Source organism: Schistocerca americana, chromosome 8, assembly GCF_021461395.2.
Source record: "Schistocerca americana isolate TAMUIC-IGC-003095 chromosome 8, iqSchAmer2.1, whole genome shotgun sequence".
In the NCBI taxonomy this organism is placed as follows: domain Eukaryota; kingdom Metazoa; phylum Arthropoda; class Insecta; order Orthoptera; family Acrididae; genus Schistocerca; species Schistocerca americana.
The window spans coordinates 402,822,726-402,845,257 of record NC_060126.1 but is presented as its reverse complement, the minus strand read 5'-3'; positions in this window follow the sequence as shown (position 1 = coordinate 402,845,257).

The following is a 22,532-nucleotide window of genomic DNA, read 5'->3' as shown; positions in this document are numbered from 1 at the left end:
GTCTTCCTCTACAGTTTTGCCCTCTACAGCTCCCTCTAGTACCATGGAAGTCATTGCTTCATGTCTTAACATATGTCGTATCATCCTGTCCCTTCTCCTTAACAGCATTTTGCACATACTTCTTTCCGATTCTGCGCAGAACCTCCTAATTCCTTACCTTATCAGTTCACCGAATTTTCAACATTAGACTGTAGAACCACATCTCAATTCCTTTGATTTCCTTCTGTTCCGGTTTTCCTACATTCCTGTTTCACTACCATACAATGCTACGCTCCAAACGCACTTACGCAGAAATTTCTTACTCAAATTAAGGCCTATGTATGATACTAGTAGACTTTTCTTGGTCAGGCATGCCCTTTTTGCCAAGGCTAGTCTGCTTTTGATATCCTCCTTGCTCCGTCCGTCATTGGTTATTTTACTGCCTACGTTGCTGAATTCCTTAACTTCATCTACTTCGTGACCATCAATCCCAATGTTAAGTTTCTCGCTGTTCTCATTTCTGCTACTTCTCATTACTTTAGTCTTTCTTCGATTTACTCTCACTCCATATTCTGTACTCATTAGACTGTTCATTCCGTTCAGTAGATCATGTAATTCTTCTTCACTTTCATTGAGGACAGCAAAGTCATCAGCGAATCGTACTGCAATCCTGAACCTTACTTTTATTTAAATCATTTCTTCTTCGATGTACACATTGAACAGTTGGGGGAAAGACTACATCCCTATCTTACACCGTTTTTAATCCGAGCAGTTCGCTCTTGGTCGTCCACTTTTTTTATTCCCTCTTGGCTCTTGCACGTATTGTATATTACCCGTCTCTCCATATGGCTTACCCCTTTTTTTCTCAGTATTTCGAATATCTTGCACCATTTTACATTGTCGAAGGCTTTTTTCTGATCGACAAATCCTGTGAACGTGTCGTGATTTTTCTTTAGTCTTGTTTCCATTATCAACCGCAACGTCAGAATTGCCTCTTTCGTGCCCTTACCTTATCTAATCCCAAATTGATCGTCATCTAGCACATCCTCAACTTTATTTTGCATTCTTCAGTGTATTATTGTTGTCAGCAACTTGGATGCATTAGCTGTTAAGCTGATTGTGCTACAATTATCGCACTTGTCACCTCTTGCAGTCTTCGGAATTTTGTGGATGATATTTTTCCGAAAGTCAGATGGTATGTCGCCAGACTCATACATTCTACACACAAACGTGAAAAGTAGTTTTGTTGCCACTTCCCCCAATCTACATCTACATCTACTTGGATACTCTACAAATCACATTTAAGTGCCTGGCAGACGGTTCATCGAACCACCTTCACAGTTCTCTATTATTCCAGTCTCGTACAGTGCGCGGAAAGAATGACACCTATATCTTTCCGTATGAGCTCTGATTTCCCTTATTTTATCGTGGTGATCGTTCCTCCCGATGTAGGTCGGTGTCAACAAAAATTTTCGCATTCGGAGGAGAAAGTTGGTGACTGGAATTTCGTGAGAAGATTCCGTCGCAACGAAAAACGCCTTTCTTTTAATGATGTCCAGCCCAAATATGTATCATTTCTGCGACACTCGTTTCCATATTTCGAGATAATACAAAATGTGCTGCCTTTCTCTTAACTTTTTCGATCTACTCCGTCAGTCTTATCTGGTAAGGATCCCACACCGAGCAGCAGTATTCTAAAAGAGGACGGACAAGCGTAGTGTAGGCAGTCTCCTTAGTAGGTCTGATACATTTTCTCAGTGTCCTGTCAATAAAATGCAGTCTTTGGTTAACCTTCCCCACAACATTATCTATGTGCTTCTTCCAATTTAAGTTGTTCGTAATAGTAATACCTAGATATTTAGTTGAATTTACCGCTTTTAGATTAGACTGATTTATTGTATAACCGAAGTTTAACGAGTTCCTTTTACCACTCATTTGGATGACCTCACACATTTCGTTATTTAGGGTCAACTGCCACTTTCGCACCATTCAGATATCTTTTCTAAATCGTTTTGCAATTTGTTTTGATCTTCTGATGGCTTTATCAGTCGATAAACGACAGCGTCATCTGCAAACAACCGAAGACGGCTCCTCAGATTGTCTCTCAAATCGTTTCTATTGATAAGGAATAGCATAGGGCCTATAACGCTACCTTCGGGAACGCCAGAAATAACTTCTGTTTTAGTCGATGACTTCCCGTCAATTACTACGAACTGTGACTTCTCTGACAGGAAATCACAAATCCAGTCAGATAACTCAGACGATATTCCATAAGCACGCAGTTTCACTACGAGCCGCTTGTGTGGTACAGTGTCAAAAGCCTTCCGGAAATCCAGGAAAACGGAATCGATCTGAAATCCCTTGTCAATAGCACTCAACACTTCATGTGAATAAAGAGCTAGTTGTGTTTCACAGGAACGATGTTTTCTAAACCCATGTGGACTGTGTGTCAATAGACCATTTTCTTCGAGGTAATTCATAATGTTCGAACACAATATACGTTCCAAAATCCTGCTGCATATCGACGTTAACGATATGGGCCTGTAATTTAGTGGATTACTCCTACTACCGTTCTTGAATATTGGTGTGACCTGTGCAACGTTCCAGTCTTTGGGTACGGATCTTATGTCGAGCGAACCGTTGTATATGATTGTTAAATATGGAGCTAATGCATCTGCATATTCCGAAAGGAACCTAATTGCTATATAGTCTGGACCAGAAGACTCGCTTTTATTAAGTGATTTAAGTTGCTTCATTACTCCGAGGATATTTACTTCTACGTTACTCATGATGGCAGCTGTTCTCGATTCGAATTCTGAAATATTTATTTCGTCTTCTTTTGTGAAGGCATTTCGGAAGGCTGTTTTTAGTAACTCTGCTTTGTCAGCACTGTCTTCGAAAGTATCTCCATTGCCGCTATCATACTTCACATACGACCAGAATCTCTTTGGATTTTCTGCCAGGTTTGGAGACAAAGTTTCGTTGTCGAAACTGTTATAGGCATCTCGCATTGAAGTCCGCGCTAAATTTCGAGCTTTTGTTAAAGATCAAAAATGGCTCTGAGCACTATGGGACTCAACTGCTGTGGTCATCAGTCCCCTAGAACTTAGAACTACTTAAACCTAACTAACCTAAGGACATCACACACATCCATGCCCGAGGCAGGATTCGAACCTGCGACCGTAGCAGTCGCACGGTTCCGGACTGCGCCCCTAGAACCGCGAGACCACCGCGACCGGCCTGTTAAAGATCGCCAATCTTCGGGATTTTGCTTCTGTTTAAATTTGGAATGTTTGTTTCGTTGTTTCTGCAACAGTATTCTGACCCGTTTTGTGTACCAAGGAGGATCAGCTCCGTCGTTTGTTAATTTATTTGGTATAAATCTCCCAAGTGCTGCCGATACTATTTCTTTGAATTTAAGCCACATCTGGTCTATACTTATATCATTAATTTGGAATGAGTGATGATTGTCTCTCATGAAGGCCTCAAGTGAATTTTTATCTGCTCTTTTGAATAGGTATATTTTTCGTTTTTTTTCCGAGGATTTGGGGATTACAATATGCAGTCTCGCTACGACAACCCTGTGTTCACTAAGCCCTGAATCGGTTTTGATGCTAGTTATTAACTCAGGATTATTTATTGCTAAGAGGTCAAGCGTGTTTTCACAATCATTTACTATTCACGTGGGTCATGAACTAACTGCTCGAAATAATTTTCAGAAAATGCGTTTAGGAAAATTTCGGATGATATTTTATGCGTACCTCCGGAATTAAACATGTATTTTCGCCAACGTATCGAGGGTAAATTAAAGTCACCACCAACTATTATTTTATGAGTCGGGTACGTGTTTGAAATCAGACTCAAGTTTTCTGTAAACCTTTCAGCAACTGTATCATCTGAATTGGGTGGTCGGTAAAAGGATCCAATTATTATTTTATTCCGGTTGCCAACAATGACCTCTGTCACAGGAAGTATCTACTTCAATTTCACAATATGTTTAACTACTTCTGACAGCACCAAACAGGCCACAGCCAACTGTGTTTAGCCTATCCTTTCGCAACACGGTTAGGGTCTTCGCAAACATTTCGGCTGAGTTTATGTCCGACTTTAGCCAGCTTTCAGTGCCTATAACGATTTGAGCATCAGTACTTTCCATTATCGCTTGGAGCTCTGTTACTTTCCCAACACAGCTACGACAATTTACAACTGTTATACCAATGGTTCCTGTATCTATGTTCTTCCAGTGTTCAGCCAGCAGCCGACAGCTGTGGCCGCGCGGTTCTAGGCGCTTCAGTCTGGAACCCCTTGACCGCTACGGTCGAAGGTTCGAATCCTGCCTCGGGCATGGATGTGTGTGATGTTCTTAGATTAGTTACTTTTAAGTAGTTCTAAGTCTAGGGGTCTGATGACCTCAGACGTTAAGTCCCATAGTGCTTAGAGCCGTTTGAACCATTTTGAAGACAAAATGGAGGCATGTAAACAAATGCAGTGATTAGAAGAAGACAAACAAAGTGTGACATCGATAACGCACTAGACCATCTTTTGCTGGAATACATGGCGCAACACGGTTTGGCATTGCGTTGATTAGACGTCTGGCGTTGTCCTGAAGCAGTCTGGACCACAAATCTTGAACAGCCACCTCCAAATCATGTACAGAGTGACACGGTTGCATCTGGTGATTCAGCAGGTCTCACACATGCTCTATAGGGGAGCAGGCAGTCGGAAAATGACGTAGGAAGTCTCGAGCAAGTCGAGCTGTATAGCATTATCTTGGCTGGCAAAGTGCACCTCGTAGACCATGCACGAAAAGTCCCTATGAGGTGAAAAATGTCATCAGCATAACGGTGTCCCGTTAAGTTTCCACGTACCAAAATTAGAGGGTCCGGCTATAGTAACTATGCCGCCCCCCCCCCTCCCCCCCCCCCCCCCAAATCGTTATGACGGCTGTGCGGGCGTTGTGACGAGCGATGGCGTGTGTGGAACTGAACTGTTCACCAGGCTGCCTCCATACCCGTGTGCCGTTATCATCCGTCCCCAAAACGAATCTGGCTTGATCACTACACGCAGTGGTCGGCCACTCTATGACAGTCCACGTCGTTCTGGCTTGGCACATCTGTAAACAGCATCGCCGATATTTTGGTGTTGACAGCCACGTAAGGGTGCCAGGTTAGCAAATTCACATCATCAAGACGTCTGGAAATGGATTGTAGAACAACTGACATCCATACATCTGCTTGTATTGTAGAGCGAGTTGCTGTAGGATCCCTGAGCGCTTGCCGCACGATCCGTCGATCCTTTCGCCTCGTCGTCTTCCTGGTCGTTCCAGACTCGGTGCGTTGCAAGTGTGCATTGCTCCCAACATCTGACAGAACGCACCGAACGGTCGATCTGGTGAGACGCACGGCGTGTCGACCAGCCTGTGGTTTTCGGCCGGTAATTAGGCCCCTCAAACTAGCTTCACTGTGGGAAATGTCGTCAACACGCCGACCTGGCATTCTGCGCCTTCTGGCGTCCTCCTCTAGGAGGGATGTGATCGTCCACTATACGCCCTGTCCGACTGCAGTGCCACTGCAGGGTCTTTGGGTATGCACACTGCCACCAAACTTGGATCTCACTGTCCTTATTTGCAAAATTTCGCGTTTTTACATTGCTTCCCTCTGGGCGGGCCATTGTCAGTGTTCCCGAGCGCATGTGCTGTTTTTAGCACTTTGTACATTGCCCTGAAAAGGCATAAGGACCAAAGCCAAAGTAAACGCCCTTAGCTGGAACATACTGCAGGAACAGACGGCGTGCCTCTGGCGAATACATCACTATATTTAGAAAAGTTACCCATCTGAAGAAGGGCATGACAGCCCGAAATTGGTTACGGCATTAAAATGGAGCTTTTTAAAACTATTTGTGGATTTTTGCGTTCTTCAGCAATAATTTTTAACGACAACGATTTTCAACAAGATCCAGGTTGCATAAGATAACATGAGCATTAATTTTTAGTTGAGGTCAGTAGAAGTTGGTACAATAAAACGTATACGAGGAGTGATCAAAAAGTAACAGGACTGTTTTCTTAAAGGATGATTAATTATTCATCGACATCAACTTCTTCCCCCTCAGAGTCATCCCTCCCGTAGACATAGCACACTTGTGCCAGCACGTCTTCCAATCGTAGAAACACTTTTGGAACTCACTTTCGTTATGGTGTTCAGCTCCCTCAGAGAGGTTCACTCGATGCAAAAATGAGCCGGCCACTGTGACCGAGCGGTTCTAGGCGCTTCAGTCCGGAACTGCGCTGCTGCTACGGTCGCAGATTCGAATCCTGCCTCGGGCATGGATGTGTGTGACGTCCTTAGGTTAGTTAGGTTTAAGTAGTTCTAAATTCTAGGGGGCTGATGACCTCAGATGTTGTCCCATAGTGCTCAGAGCCATTTGAACCTTTTGTTCAGCCTGCACCCTTTGTCACTGAAGCCCTTCTTGTGTTTTCCCGAGACCCTCTAACCTAAAAAACCGCCCAGTCCACACCACACAGCCCCTGCTACCCGTGTAGCCGCCTCCTGCGTATAGTGGACACCTGACCTACTCAGCGGAACCCGTAACCCACCCACCCTTTCGCACAAGTCGAGGAATCTGCAGCCTGATTTTATAAATTCTGAGGGAATGTTATCTGTCCCTTCTGCCTTATTTGATGTTAAGTCCTCGAGAATTCTTTTAAATTCTAGTTTTAATGCTGGATCTCCTATCTCTTCTAAATCGACTTCTGTTTCCTCTTCTATCACATCATACAAATCTTCCCCCTCACAAAGGCTTTCAATGTGTTTTTTCAACGTATCCGCTCTCTCCTCTGCATTTAGCAGTGGCATTCCCGTTGCACTCTTAATGTTACCATCTTTTCTTTCAATGTTACCGAAGGTTGTTTTGACTTTCCTGTATGCTGAGTCTGTCCTTCTGACAAACATTTCTTTTTAGGTTTTTTCACATTTTTCATGCAACCATTTTGTCTTAGCTTCTCTGGACTTCCTGTTTATCTCATTCCTCAGCGACTTGTATTTCTGTATTCCTGAGTTTCCCAGGGCGTTTTTGTACGTCCTTCTTTCATCGATCTGTTTACGTATTTCTTCTGTTATCCGTGGTTTCTTCGCAGTTACCTGTCCGTTCCGCTTCAACTGTACTGTTTACTGAGCTATTCCTTATTTCTGTATCTACAGACTTAGAGAACTTCAAGCGCATCTCGTCATTTCTTAACTGATGATGATGACGTTTGGTTTGTGGGGCGCTCAACGGCGTGGTCATCAGCGCCAGAACAAAGTCCCAATTATTACACAGTCCAATCTAGCCAATGTCGCGAATGATGATGATGATGATGAAATGATGAGGACAACACAAACATCCAGTCCCCGGGCAGAGAAAATCCCCAACCCAACCGGGAATCGAACCAGGGACTCCGTGATCCAGAGGCAGCAACGCTGCGGACTTTATTCCTTAGTACTTCTGTTTCCCACTTCTTTGCCAATTGATTCTTCCTGACTAATCTCTTAAACTTCAGCCTACTCTTCATCACTACTATATTGTGATCTGAGTCTATATCTGCTCCTGTATATGCCTTACAATCCAGTATCTGATTTCGAAATCTCTATCTGACCATGATGTAATCTAACTGGTTGAAATGGCTCTGAGCGCTATGGTACTTAACATCTGAGGTCATCAGTCCCCTAGAATTTAGAACTACTTAAACCTAACTAACCTAAGCACATCACACACACCCATGTCCCAGGCAGGATTCGAACCTGCGACCGTAGCGGTCGCGCGGTTCCAGACTGAAGCGCCTAGAACCGCTCGGCCACATCGGCCGGCTATAATCTAACTGAATCTCCACGTACCACCCGGCCTTTTCCCAGTATACCTCTTCCTCTTGTGATTCTTGATCATAGTATTCACTATTAGTTGCTAATACTTGTTAGAGAACTCAATTAGTCTTTCTCCTCTCTCATTCCTTGCCCCAAGCCCATATTCTCCTGCAACCTTTTCTTCTACTTCCTCCCCTACAACTGTATACAAGTCTCCCATGACTACTAGATTTTCGTCTCCCTTTACGTACTGTATTATCCTCTCAATATACTTATATACGTTTTCTATCTCTTCATCTTCAGCTTGCAACGTCGCCATATATACCTGAACTATCGTTGTCGGTTTTGGTTTGCTGTCGATTCTTGTAACAACAACCCTATCACTGAACTGTTCACAGTAACTCACTCCCTGCCTTACCTTTCTATTCATAACGAATCCTACTCTCGTTATACCATTTTCTGCTGCTGTTGATATTACCCTATATTCATCAGACCAGAAATTTTTGTCTTCTTTCCACTTCACTTCACTGACTCCTACTTACTATATGTAGATTGAGTCTTTACATTTCCCTTTTCAGATTTCCTAGTTTCCCTATCACGTTCAAGCTTCTGACATACCACGCCCCGATTCGCAGAACGTTATCCTTTCGTTGATTATTCAGTCTTTTCCTCATGGTCATCTCCCCATTGGCAGTCCCCTCCCGGAGATCCGAATGGCGGACATTTCCGGAATCTTTTGCCAATGGAGAGATCATCCTGACACTTTTCAATCACAGGCCACATGTCCTGTGGATACAAGTTATGTGTCTTTAATTCAATGGTTCCCGTTGCCTTCTGCATCCTCATGCCGTTCTTCATTTCTGATTCTTCCACCTTTAGAGGCAGTTTCCCACCCCTAGGACAAGAGAGTGCCCTGCACCTTTGTCCGCTCCTCCGCCCTCTTTGACAAGGCCGTTGGCAGAACGAGGGTGAATTCTTATGTCGGAAGTCCCCGGCCGCCAATGCTGATTAATAACCAAAATTTAAGTAGTGGCCGCATTCGAACCCGGGACGAGTATATTTTTATTATTAACCAAAGACGTCAACCGTAGACCTATAATACAGGTGGTGACCGGGGAAATTCTTCAGTACATCATCGACTAGCTTTCGAATCCACGAGGCTCTAAACCTAGTTTGAAATATCAACTGAATACAATATAGTTCTCCTCTGAAGACTGTCTAGGGGAACGAAAGGCAAAGTATCTGGTTCTGAGACCAGGAAGGTGATAAAGAGGAGAGCACGCCAGCAAAATTCCTTTGTTGGCAATATTTCATTCAAGATAGCCATAGTCCTACAGAAATTTCAGGTTTAACTGGTTTTCCTCCCAACATATACGATTTCAGATATCCTGAGATCAGTAAAGGACTATTTTATACGGGAAAAAGCTCGACTTTTCAAAATACCTTGCCAGTGTGGTATGGCTTGCATAGGTCAGATAAAGCGCGCCATGAAGGAACGCTGCACCGAACATCAAGACGTCGCTTACCTTCTGAAAACGTCCAAGCCAGCTAAATCTGAACATTTTATCTCCACCACACACTCTTGGAGTATGAAAGCTGCGCAATCTGGTCACGAGGGGCCATTCGCGGCCGAGCGAATAAACAGCGGTTCAAATGGCTCTAAGCACTATGGGACTTAACATCTGAGGTCATCAGTCCCCTAGACTTAGAACCAAGTAAACCCAACTAACCTAAGGACATCACACACATCCATGCCCGAGGCAGGATTCGAACCTGCGACCGTAGCAGTCGCGCGGTTCCTGACTGAGCGCCTAGAACCGCTAGACCACCGCGGCCGGCCGCGTATTGTCACGGTTCGCGCGGCTCCCCCCGTCAGAGGTTCGAGTCCTCCCACGGGCGTGGGCGTGTGTGTTGTCCATAGCGTAAAGTTAGTTTAGGTTAGATCAAGTAATGTATAGGCTTAGGGACCGATGACCTAAGCAGTTTCGTCCCACAAGATCTTACCACAAGTTTACAATTTTTTTTAACATGTCAGAAAAAAACATCGCTAGTAAAATCATGAAAAAAGCCACCTAGCACGTATACCGCAAATCGACTCTATAAAACACGCAACTGCTAACAGTTCTGATCAGATCCACGGCGCTAGAAAAATAGCTGCCTAACTGCACGTCGCTGGGACTATCCCGGCAACATATTCACTTCCCATAGTTCCGGAACCCTTGCACCCAGGCCCGCAGACAGCTAGTGATCGATTCTCGCGGCCCCGACGACATCAGCAGGAACTACTGATTGGTGACCACACCACAAAGAGTGGCGTCGTCCATCCCCCCACGTACAGAAAGGTGGAAGCAGATCAAGCAATGAAATTTCAAAAACACTCGTCATACATCAGCGATCTTGTATGCAGAGACGGTTGAGAACATAAGCGCTCTCCTCCACATGTTCCCCATATCCCACGTGATCACAAAGGCAGCCAAACGCATACTGAACAGTAGTTAGCTATTCACTCACCGCGAGGGTGCCTCGAGCAAAGGCCACCTGAACATTCCAGCGACTGCGGAGCCGAAGTCGGCGTCTTTTGATGTTTGGTACCTGGAAAACCACCACTCCTCTCTCTCAAGCTGATATTCCCTGTTTGTGCGTGAAACAACGTATCCAAACTTGCTGACGGAGGTATTCATTCCTCCTCAGAATACCGCATTCCTATTGGATAATGCTGAATCAGTAAAGCTATATAAATCCTACACCCACCACTCTCGTCCTACACGCCTGCGCCGCCTGCAGATCTACATCTACATCCATACTCCGCAAGCCACCTGACAGTGTGTGGCGGAGGGTACCTTGAGTACCTCTATCGGTTCTCCCGTCTATTCCAGTCTCGTATTGTTCGAGGAAAGAAAGATTGCCGGTATGCCTCTGTGTAGGCTCTAATCTCTCTGATTTTATCCTCATGATCTCTTCGCGAGATATACGTAGAAAGGAGCAATGTACTGCTTGACTCCTCGGTGAAGGTATGTTCTCGAAACTTCAACAAAAGCCCGTACCGAGCTACTGAGCGTCTCTCCTGCAGAGTCTTCCACTGGAGTTTATCTATCATCTCCGTAACGCTTTCCCGATTACTAAATGATCCTGTAACGAAGCGCGCTGCTCTCCGTTGGATCTTCTCTATCTCTTCTATCAACCTATCTGGTACGGATCCCACACTGCTGAGCAGTATTCAAGCAGTGGGCGAACAAGCGTACTGTATCCTACTTCCTTTGTTTTCGGATTGCATTTCCTTAGGATTCTTCCAATGAATCTCAGTCTGGCACCTGCTTTACCGACGATCAACTTCATATGATCATTCCATTTTAAATTACTCCTAATGCGTACTCCCAGATAATTTATGGAATTAACTGCTTTCAGTTGCTGACCTGCTATATTGTAGCTAAATGATAAGGGATCTTTCTTTCTATGTATTCGCAGCACATTACACTTGTCTACATTGAGATTCAATTGCCATTCCCTGCACCATGCGTCAATTCGTTGCAGATCCTCCTGCATTTCAGTACAATTTTCCATTGTTACAATCTCTCGATATACTACAGCATCATTCGCAAAAAGCTTCAGTGAACTTCTGATGTCATCCACAAGGTCATTTATGTTTATTGTGAATAGCAACGGTCCTACGACACTCCCCTGCGGCACACCTGAAATCACTCTTACTTCGGAAGACTTCTCTCCATTGAGAATGACATGCTACGTTCTGTTATCTAGAAACTCTTCAATCCAATCACACAATTGGTCTGATAGTCCATATGCTCTTACTTTGTTCATTAAACGACTGTGGGGAACTGTATCAAATGCCTTGCTGAAGTCAAGGAACACGGCATCTACATGGGAACCCGTGTCTATGGCCCTCTGAGTCTCGTGGACGAATAGCGCGAGGTGGGTTTCACACGATCATCTTTTTCGAAACCCGTGCTGATTCCTACAGAGTAGATTTCTAGTCTCCCGAAAAGTCATTATACTCGAACATAATGCGTGTTCCAAAATTCTACAACTGATCGACGTTAGAGATGTAGGTCTATAGTTCTGCACATTGGTTCGACGTCTCTTCTTGAAAACGGCGATGACCTGTGCCCTTTTCCAATCCTTTGGAACGCTACGCTCTTCTAGAGACCTACGGTACACCGCTGCAAGAAGGGGGCCAAGTGCCTTCGCGTACTCTGTGTAAAACCGAACTGGTATCCCATCAGGTCCAGCGGCCTTTCCTCTTTTGAGCGATTTTAATTGTTTCTGTATCCCTCTGTCGTCTATTTCGATATCTACCATTTTGTCATCTGTGCGACGTATCTAGAGAAGGAACTGCAGTGCAGATCATACGGAACAAAGTGCTAAGCATCATTAGCAACGCTCGACGCTACAAACGCACCGTGGATCTTCCCGATGAATACCGCCTTGAAACCGTCAAGGAAGTATTCAAAAAACACGGCACAACACTATACAGGAACTCGAGACACTCGAACAATCCTTTCATCCTTACTCTGGGAAAATATGATCACAACCATAGGTGGAAGCACAAGCGGCCAAAGACACTACTAGCTAGGGCATAACCACCTGTGGCAAGCTAACATACACCAACTAGCGACAAACGTCGGCAAGCCCCTGCATATCAGCAACGTTGACTGGATATACCAGCTGCTATTAAAGTCGACCAACAGGCTACGGCAGGGAAACCGACGAGCTCGCCCGCTGACGCACAATCAAATCGCCAACATCACTCTACACTGTGCATCTGATATATGACCTATCGGACACAAAACAATGAAGAACCTAACTGTTACAGGTGTGCTGACGCTGACGGAGAAATCAACACCGGCACCCAACGGCAGCCGCCAAGTAACAGCACCGCACAACGTCAAAGGTATCGATATGCATGATACCCACTACTAACAAAGCCTACCCTTGCATGACCTGTCGCAGGCAGCAAGGCATCAGCTACTACTCTTACTAGCTGAGGTTTTTTTTCCCTTGGCACTTTTTTTTTTCCTCTGCCGTTCAAACCGCTACCCTTTCGCCTTTCGACCCAATCAGTCTCCAGACGAGCGCGTTTTAATGGTTAATCTTAACCAGACGTACCCAAACATCGCAGTACCCACATCCTGCGACACCTCACTATAGTGAAAACTAACCCTTATGAGGAGGTGGCAGTAGACCTTTTGAGTTGGCCATCATGCTGGTGTGGCTCCACCTCCACTCTCGTCCTCATTTTGAACTCGTCCACAATTGTGTTAGTTTGATCAGCAGGTTGCCTGTTTCTGTGTTAGTTTTCTTGCAAGATGAAGGGTTTTTCAAGCAGCCACGGCAGGAGCACCAGTGGCAGTGACAAACGCTCGAGGCAAGGAGATGGTTCAAATGGCTCTGAGCACTATGGGACTTGACTTATGAGGTCATCAGTCCCCTAGAACTTAGAACTACTTAAACCTAACTAACCTAAGGGCATCACACGCATCCATGCCCGAGGCAGGATTCGAACCTGCGATCGTAGCGGTCGCGTGGTTCCAGACTGTAGCGCCTAGAACCGCTCGGCTACTCCGGCCGGCGAGGCAAGGAGAATTACCAGGTAAACACACAGGCAATTTCATAGCATGAGATCGGATATTGCAGTGTAGATTTTCGTAAATAAAGTTTTTAGTATCAAATCACTGTCTTCAGATTTTGGTATTGAAGCATTTGTTCAGATTTAGGTTTCATAGCATAAGATCGGATTTTGTAGTGTAGATTTTCTTAAAAAAAATTTCGCAGTATCAGATCGTAATGTGTTCAGATTTCGCAGCATATTTTCGCAAAAAAAGTTTCGTATTAGCAACTCTCTGTGTGTCCAGATTTCGAAGTACATTTTCATAAAAAGTTTCGTAGTATCAGATCAGATTTTAAAGCATATTTTAGTAAAAAAAAAAGGTTCGTAGCATCAAGTCTCCGTGTATTCAGATTTCGAAGTTAAAAAAATGTCACAGTATCATAGCGTTTGGCACTGCTGCTGCTGGGGCTGCTTTCGTAGATTTCGTATATGTGTTCGGATTTCATAACATTTGTTGAGATTTCTGGGATAATTTTTTTTTCCTGTTGTTTCAGCATACATCCACCAATTCGAGGATCAGCTGGAAGCTGAGAGGCAGCAGCAACAGCAGCAGCAGCATCAACATCATAAGTATATCTATTATTTCTTCTTCGTAGTACTGTGTATACATAATATGTTGCTGTTATTTAATGGTCAACGAATCTGAGACATATTCCTTTCGTAAAAAAAAATTCTTTCTAAAGTTTCGTCGTAGTGCTATGCACACGTAATACAATTCCGTTATTTCATAGCCGATGAGTCTGATACACATCTTTTGTTGTTGTAGACGATCTCGAAAATCAGGGGCTGGGAGGGACAGAGGTTGTAATACCATCCACATCATAGCTATCATGTAAGAGTATATGCTAAGAAATTTTTCGTAGTTTGGTGTGTGTGTGTGTGTGTGTGTGTGTGTGTGTGTGTGTCTGTGAGTGAGTGAGTGAGTGTGTGTGTGTGTGTGTGTGTGTGTGTGTGTGTGTGTGTGTGTGTACGTTTCTTTCGTTATTAAATAAATATCAAACGCTGGTAGTGAAAAAGAAATATAGCACATGACTCGCAATTACCAATACTTTGTTCACCCAGCATTTGAAAATTAGAGCACTTAATGACTTATAACAAACTTTACACATGATATGAAGCCTTCATGAAACTTTTTCTCGCTGACAGTCCTCACCAATGATGAAAAGAAGAACGTTTATCGCTTTCTACATTTTCGCTGTTCATCCAGTAAAACTGCAGCATGAAGCATGACGTTTTAATTTATTACTTCTTCGCTACTAACGGTGTTCGCAACACATGATGTATTGAGAATTCACGCATACCACTGAATGTACCAGAAAAATTATATCATAATACAACACACAGGTCAGGAGATACGATGTCATAAACACTGAAATGTCTGAAAAACTGCCTCATCATGTATGAAGTTTAAACTTATTAGTGCTTTGCTACTAGTTGTATTCGCAATACATTTCGCGTCCAGTTGAATCGTTTAATGTTGTTGTTGTTGTGGTCTTCAGTCCAAAGACTGGTTTGATGCAGCTCTCTTTGCTACTCTACCCTGTGCGAGCCCCTTTATCTCCGAGTAACTACTGCAACCTACGTCCCTCTAAATATGCCTACTGTATTCATCTCTTGGTCTCCCTCTACGATTTTTACCCCCCCCCCTCCCTCCCCACTTCCCACCAGCACTAAATTAGTGATCCCTTGATGCCTCAGAATGTGTCCCACCAACTGATCCCCTATTTTAGTCCAGTTGTGCCACAAATTCCTCTTCTACCCAATTCTATTCAGTATCTCCTCATTAGTTATTCCGTGTTTCCTCATTAGTTAGATTAGAATCTTCAGCATTCTTCTGTAGCAACACATTTCGAAAGCTTCTATTCTCTTCTTGTCTAAACTGTTTATCGTCCATGTTTCATGGCTACACTCCATACAAACACTTTCGGAAAGGACTTTCTGACATTTAAATCTAGACTCGATGTTAACAAATATCTCTTCTTTAGAAACGCTTTCCTTTCCATTGCCAGTCTACATTTTATATCCTATTTTAAACGTAGCTGCACTACAGCAACGGTTTCACGTAATAAAATTATAAACAGCCGACCAGTTGCAATGGTTAAAGAAATTCTTTACCTAGGTTTCGACAAATATAAATTTGTCTTTTTCAGAAGGTAGAAATTTTACATTAGTAAGGACTAATGTACCATCACCGTTTTTACAATTGTCGGCATTGATCCATTTGTCAAAAATGAAATATAGCCCTAGAATTAGGGTTTGTCACGTAAATATAAAATAGTTCATGGATCTTGCAGAGCTCACAACCGTCGGAGATGGTACATTAGTCCTTACTAATGCAAAATTGCCACCTTCTAAAGAAGACAAATTTATATTTGTCGAAACCTAGGTAATGAATTCCTTTATCCGTTGCAACTGGTCGGCTGTTTATAATTTTATTTTATATCGTAGAGGGAGACCAAGAGATGATACAGTAGGCAGATTCAGAGGGACGTAGGTTGCAGTAGTTACTTCGACCATCATCAGTTATTTTGCTCCCCAAATAGCAATACTCCTTTACTACTTTAAGTGTCTCATTTCCTAATCTAATTCCCGCAGCATCACCCGATTTAATTCGACTACATTCCATTATCCTCGCTTTGCTTTTGCTTATGTTCATCTTATATCCTCCTTTCAAGACACTGTCCATTCCGTTCAGTTGCTCTTCAAGGTCCTTTGCTGTCTCTGACAGAATTACAATATCATCGGCAAACCTCAAAGTATCTATTTCTTCTCCATGGAATAACACTGACGCTTGCCTCCAAATGGGACATATGACTCATGAATACATGGCCTTATTGCTATTCTTTGAGTGGGAATCTTCACCGCTGTGTTCATCGAATCTAAATGGGCCTGGTTGTAAGTAGGATGTTTATGTTTTCTTATTGGCAATGTTACGTAGCGCTCTGTATGAAAATCACTGGCTGTGCTGTGTGCAGTCTGTGGCTAGTTTGCATTGTTGTCTGCCATTGTAGTGTTGGGCAGCGGCAGCTGGATGTGAACAGCGCGTAGCGTTGTGCAGTTGGAGGTGAGCCGCCAGCAGTGGTGGATGTGGGGAGAGAGATGGCGGAGTTTTGAGATTTGTCATGAACTGCTATATATATGATGACTATTGAGGTAAATACATTGGTTGTTCTCTATCAAAATCTTTCATTTGCTAACTATATCTATCAGTAGTTAGTGCCTTCAGTACTTTGAATCTTTTATTTAGCTGGCAGTAGTGGCGCTCGCTGTATTGCAGTAGCTTGAGTAGCGAAGATTTTTGTGAGGTAAGTGATTTGTGAAAGGTATAGTTTAATGTTAGTCAGGGCCCATTCTTTTGTAGGGATTATTGAAAGTCAGATAACGTTGCGTTAACAAAATATTGTGTGTCAGTTTAAGGACAGTCGTGTATAATTGTTCTAAGGGGACGTTTCATATGTCGACCCTTAGCCTAGGATACCTCACTGGAATCTTCTGATTTTTTCCTTGTAGTTTGTGTAATTAGTGTAGCTATTGTTTATTGCTAGCGCGTAATCATAGAGCAAATTTCCTTTGTAGTTGTAGTTTTTCATTCTTGTACAGTAAAACAGTTGTGTCATGCATGTAGATTTGCACCAGGTATTTCGCAGCTGCAATTAACTAGATATTATTTTCAGTGCTATGTTAATGTGTTCTCTTGTTTTTGCTCTTCAAATTGTGCTTTTCTGTGTTATCGTGTGAAATATTGTGACAATAATGGCGTGTGAAAAACGTAACACTAGGCTACAAAGTAAACTGAGAAATAATAGTGACGACGAGCGTAGCTTATCAGCACCACTGTGTAATGAATTAACAGACATTCAAAGTAGTAATTTGGTAACTGTGCATAGGGAAATGGAGCGGGCGTCAAATAATGGTGTAGACAGTGAAACAGGTAGTGAACAGGGAAGCATTATCGATCGATCAGTCGGCAACAGCTCGCCTCAGGAATCGGGAATGACAGAACACAATATTGCAAATACTGTAGACTCAGGTTTTGGGTTCTCACCGTTTTCTCAAATGAGTCAAGACACATTTTCCGCTTGTGAAAATGTGAATGTTGCCGGTGCAAATTCGCTGCCGAAAAGCACTGAGGAACATGTTTCAGACACCAGTGCACTGTTATTACAGTTAATGCAACAAATGGGACAAAATCTTAAAAAGATAGACACAGTGGAACAAAATCTTAAAAAGTTAGACACAATGGAACAAAATCTTCAAAAGTTAGACACCACACTTGAACAAACACGTGAAGATTTAACTACTGAGTTACATAACATTGAATCGAAATGTCAAAAAGTCTGTAATGACGTAAAAACACAAATTTGTGAGCATTTTCAACCTATTTTTTCGCGGCATGAAAATGCATTACAGAATCACGAAGCAGCCATAAAAGAACTGCAAACCATTGTTCATGAAAATCATGAGACTTTGTGGGCTAAAATTGACTCAGTTGCATCTACCGATTCGGTTACGCAACTTGGAAAAACTCAGGAAATCTTAAAGGACACAGTAGATACGATTTCAACACAAATGGACACTCTGAAACTTGGTTCAGAAAAACATACAGAGGAAATAATTTCACTATCGGATAAAGTAGCCGAACTTTCAGATCAGTTCACTAACTTATCTACAAAGGTAGATGATGATATGAATGACAAAACACCTGTAGCCTTCACTGACACTGAAGAGTATGAAGAAATTAGAAAATTCAAACAAAATCAAAATCAAATCAATACACAGTACAAAAGAGAAATCCGGGGAGTACAAGATCAGCTGACACAGGTAATACAAGAATTACGTATTTCAGAGGACGCTCGCGCTCCAATACGGGAAGAGGGACTTAGAAATACGGAAAAGCCGCAAAATAATAACACAGGGCATTTCGGAAGTTATGAAAGAAATTGGCAATGTGCACCGAATTTTGAGATGGAATGGCCGACACGACCTAACAATGACCGATATGCGACTCGCCGACATGATGATTTTGACTATAAGCTGTTCATTACTACACGTAAATTCTAAACATTTAAGAATTCTGGCAACGACATTCATCCACAAGCATGGCTCCATCAATTCTCTCATTGTTTTCCTCCCAACTGGTCATTAGAACACAGATTAGAATTTATGTGTGGCTATTTAGAGAATGAACCAGCTGTAAGAATGCGATCGGTAATTCACGATTGCCACAGTGAAGGAGAATTTTACCATGCCTTCCTCTCAGCATATTGGTCTCAAGCTACACAAGACCGAGTAAAACATAGCATCATAATGATGAATCATTTCGAACAATCTGAATTCTCCAGTCTTGTGAAATATTTTGAAGACATGTTGCACAAGAATCAGTACCTGTCAAACCCATACAGCCCCTCAGAACTCATCCGCATTTGCTTAATCAAATTGCCTGAACATTTACGACATATTATTTTAGCAGGACGTTGCAAAGACGACATTGAAGCTTTTCAGGGACTATTACAAGAACTGGAAATTGACACTGACAATCGCGGAACGCGAAAACAGGAGCACATCAATTAACGGTCACATCCGTCGTAATTCCGCGATGAACGAAATAATAACTGGACACGACAAGGCTATTCTCACAACGCAAATCGTGACCAAAACAAACACCACCCATATGACAACCACTGGCAGAGTAATAATAGTTACAGAGAAAGATCGTATTTCCGTAGTAATGAATATGACAGAGACAATCATAGAAACAGACAATATGGTAACCAGAACTATTATTATCAAGGGAGACAGAATACTTTCAGACACAACAGTTCAGCGCGCAGTTACGATTCATGGAGAAATTCTCCACCACATGACCGACAAACAAGAAACTATGTAAACTACCGACAAAACGGCAGACCTGAATTCCATCAGAACTGGCGAGCTTCAAACAGGGCAGGGCCTTCTCGTCAAGGTGAATTTGTAGAAGTTCGGTCTCCTAATCCGAATAACGGCGCGCGCCAACCAAGAGACAGACAATGACTCGCACCGCAGGCAGCCGCGTGCGCCGGCTGGCTCAGAGAAAAATAACATAGACGCTAACCTTGAGAAAAAAATTCCAGTATTCTTTACCGACGTATACCGTATGATAATTGCGTTCGAGTTGAAACTCTGTGTACTAGGAAGAGTAAAGGTTTACACCACATTTCACATTTAAAACCGTTTATTGAAAGATAATCTGTTTTTTTAACTTTGTCTTTGCCATATAACTTTTCACTTTACATCGTTAGTATGCTTTGTCAGACTTAGAATCTGTTAACATGCAACAATGTTTGAAGTTAAATATCCAGTCAAGAACCAAGAGAACTTATTGAAACAGAAATTACAAATGCATTGTAAGACCAAGAGAACTTATTGAAACAGAAATTACAAATGCATTGTTATAGTGAACAGACGTCACAGTGTTATTGTGTGTGTACATTCTTGCTTGTTAGTTGCACGATTACGTAACGACTATAGGGCTTATATACTTAGGACACATACTGGTACTACTAATGAGATTTTAATGCAACATTTTGGTTTACTTGAAAATACATTCTGGATTTAAAGTACTTTCAGTGAGATACCAGATGACACAGAGGTTAGTTTATGTGACAGCTACACGATTTTATCACGATGCTACTAATGAGTGACAATTTACAATGTTGCTTTTGCGGTGTATCTGTTTTATATCTGCACAGTTTTTCTGAATTCTTCTGGAAAGTGAAACAGGTTTTAGTAGTAACTTTTGTGGTATAGCTACAATGCGATTGCCTTTTCCATAGCACAACAATACGTTACAGCACAGTACTTTCCTCATCACGGCAATAAGCGTAATAACTAAGATATCTATATGCAAAGCATTTCACTTTTGTGTATCATGAGGTAAGTACATTGACTTCTGCAGAACTTAGCTTTCGGAGGACGATAACTACGACACTTCCACAGAGATTATCTTACAACAAGACGCACAGTTTAGCGCTACAGTACACGTATTTGAGTGATTAATTTTGTACTTAAAACATTTATTTTTTAAAGATATTTGGAGTACAATGATACAAAGGTTTTCCGTGATACATTTCATTCCATTGCTGTAATCTGTAACACCTGAGGGTATAATTACATTAATCCTCAGGGGGGTAGCACCTACTTTGTGTACCATGTGTTTGGCAAGCACAAGGAGTCCTAGCTAATATGGTATTTGCTTATACAACTTTACACATCGGTACCATATTTCTCTAACACATAATTCCACAGCTATCTGATCATTTAACTGAGAGAGACAAACATTTTTTTTACTACGTCAGTGACAGATGTTTACGTAATTACACCATTGGATAACTTCATGTTTACGCAATTTCACAGTTGGGTAACTTCACACTTATGAAATTGTATTTTGTCTGTACTTTGTGAACTGTTCATATTTTTCGGAACCATTGTGATACTATGAGAGCTTTGAATGATGTATTTGGTAAGGGAGCATGATTTTAAAGTACATTTGAGGTAGATGACACTATTGAAATGAGCAGAGAATTTTTTTTAGGTTTTGACATTATTGCAGAAAGCCACGACATTTTTGAGATTTGACTGAGGTGTTATAATGTTATTTTTACGACGACGATGTGTGTTATGCTGTTGAGGTATGTTTATGATCAATAAGATGATGCTACCGTATATGAGGAATTTGATTATGCTATGTATTTATTATGATGAAATATTGAAGAAGTGTCATAGAATACATATATGAATAATGAGTAGTGGTTAGGGACTCTGTTTTGTGGAAAAGGATGTTGGAAACCAAGAATCGTACTTTAAGAATTATGAAATGTGTGTAAATGCGTGAATGTATCACAATGCCGACGAAAATTTTTTTGGACACTGTTATATCAATAAGATTTTGTTTCTACAGATTTGTAACGCTAATTCTTGACCTGTGAAATTTTTTATATTAGACTGCCACTGTAGCGGAAACTGCTGTCATAAATATTTCGTTAAGAAAGGTAAGTGACCTTGACGTAATGCGTTTTTGGCGCCCAGCTGAGAGGTAGTCATCTGACAAAAGAAAGCCATTAGGTGGAGAAAAAAGAGGCCATTATCCTCGCCATTGACATTCCTTTAGCGAAAGCATCGCAAATACGACACGCTCATTACTTGGAAAGATACATCTGCACACCTGATTATGACAAGCTTCTTTCTACGAGAGTTGAGAGAATTTCTACTAACTTATGAAATGTCACATGACTATTGAATGATATTTTTATGCTTTGCTTTTCATAGTTGCTTATTTCATTTGATATCTAGTTTCCAGCTGTGCTGCTGCATTGCTTTTATAAAATAAAATGCATTTGCTAATGTGAACACTTTCTGTCAACAGATCTATTAAATAATAATTTTGTAATCCACATTCTTAAAAAAAAGGAGCACTTGGAAAGGAAAGAACAATAAGAAGGGACTAGTAACAGTAACTGCACACATAATTTTCTTTTCAAGTACATGGTAATATTTTTTTTACAATAAGTTGTTGTGGTGCACCACTTTAATTACATAGACATTAAGATGTGAGTAGACATTTCCCTTGTCTGCATTGTTGTCTTTAGTGTAATATTTTTTCTGCTTGATCTTTGCCATGCTTAGGTATTAGTTATAGCATTTGCTGCTGCTGTTTGCCAGGCATAATGTTACTGAATTTGACTTTGTATTACGCTGTTAAGCCAGTTTTACTACGTATTTATTTTTCTTGTTTGCTTCACAGTGCCTTATATTAGTTGTAATATTGCAATTGCTTTGCCAGTTTGAATTTTTTGTCATTGATGTTTGTGTTACTTGTTTTGTGCTGCTGCATTGCCTCGTCCCTTAGTTTAGCATCTGAGCTCAGTAGATTTAAGTTAGCTTAAGAGGGGGTAGACTATATAAGAAACTATGATGAATTGGAAGATATGCATTGAGAAGATATAAGAAAATGGTTTGGCCAAACAAAATAGTAGTGTACAGTGGAGAAAAACTATTTTGAAAGAGGATGTGAACAGAATACAGAAAGCAGGTTTAGATAGTACTTTTGGGAATAATGA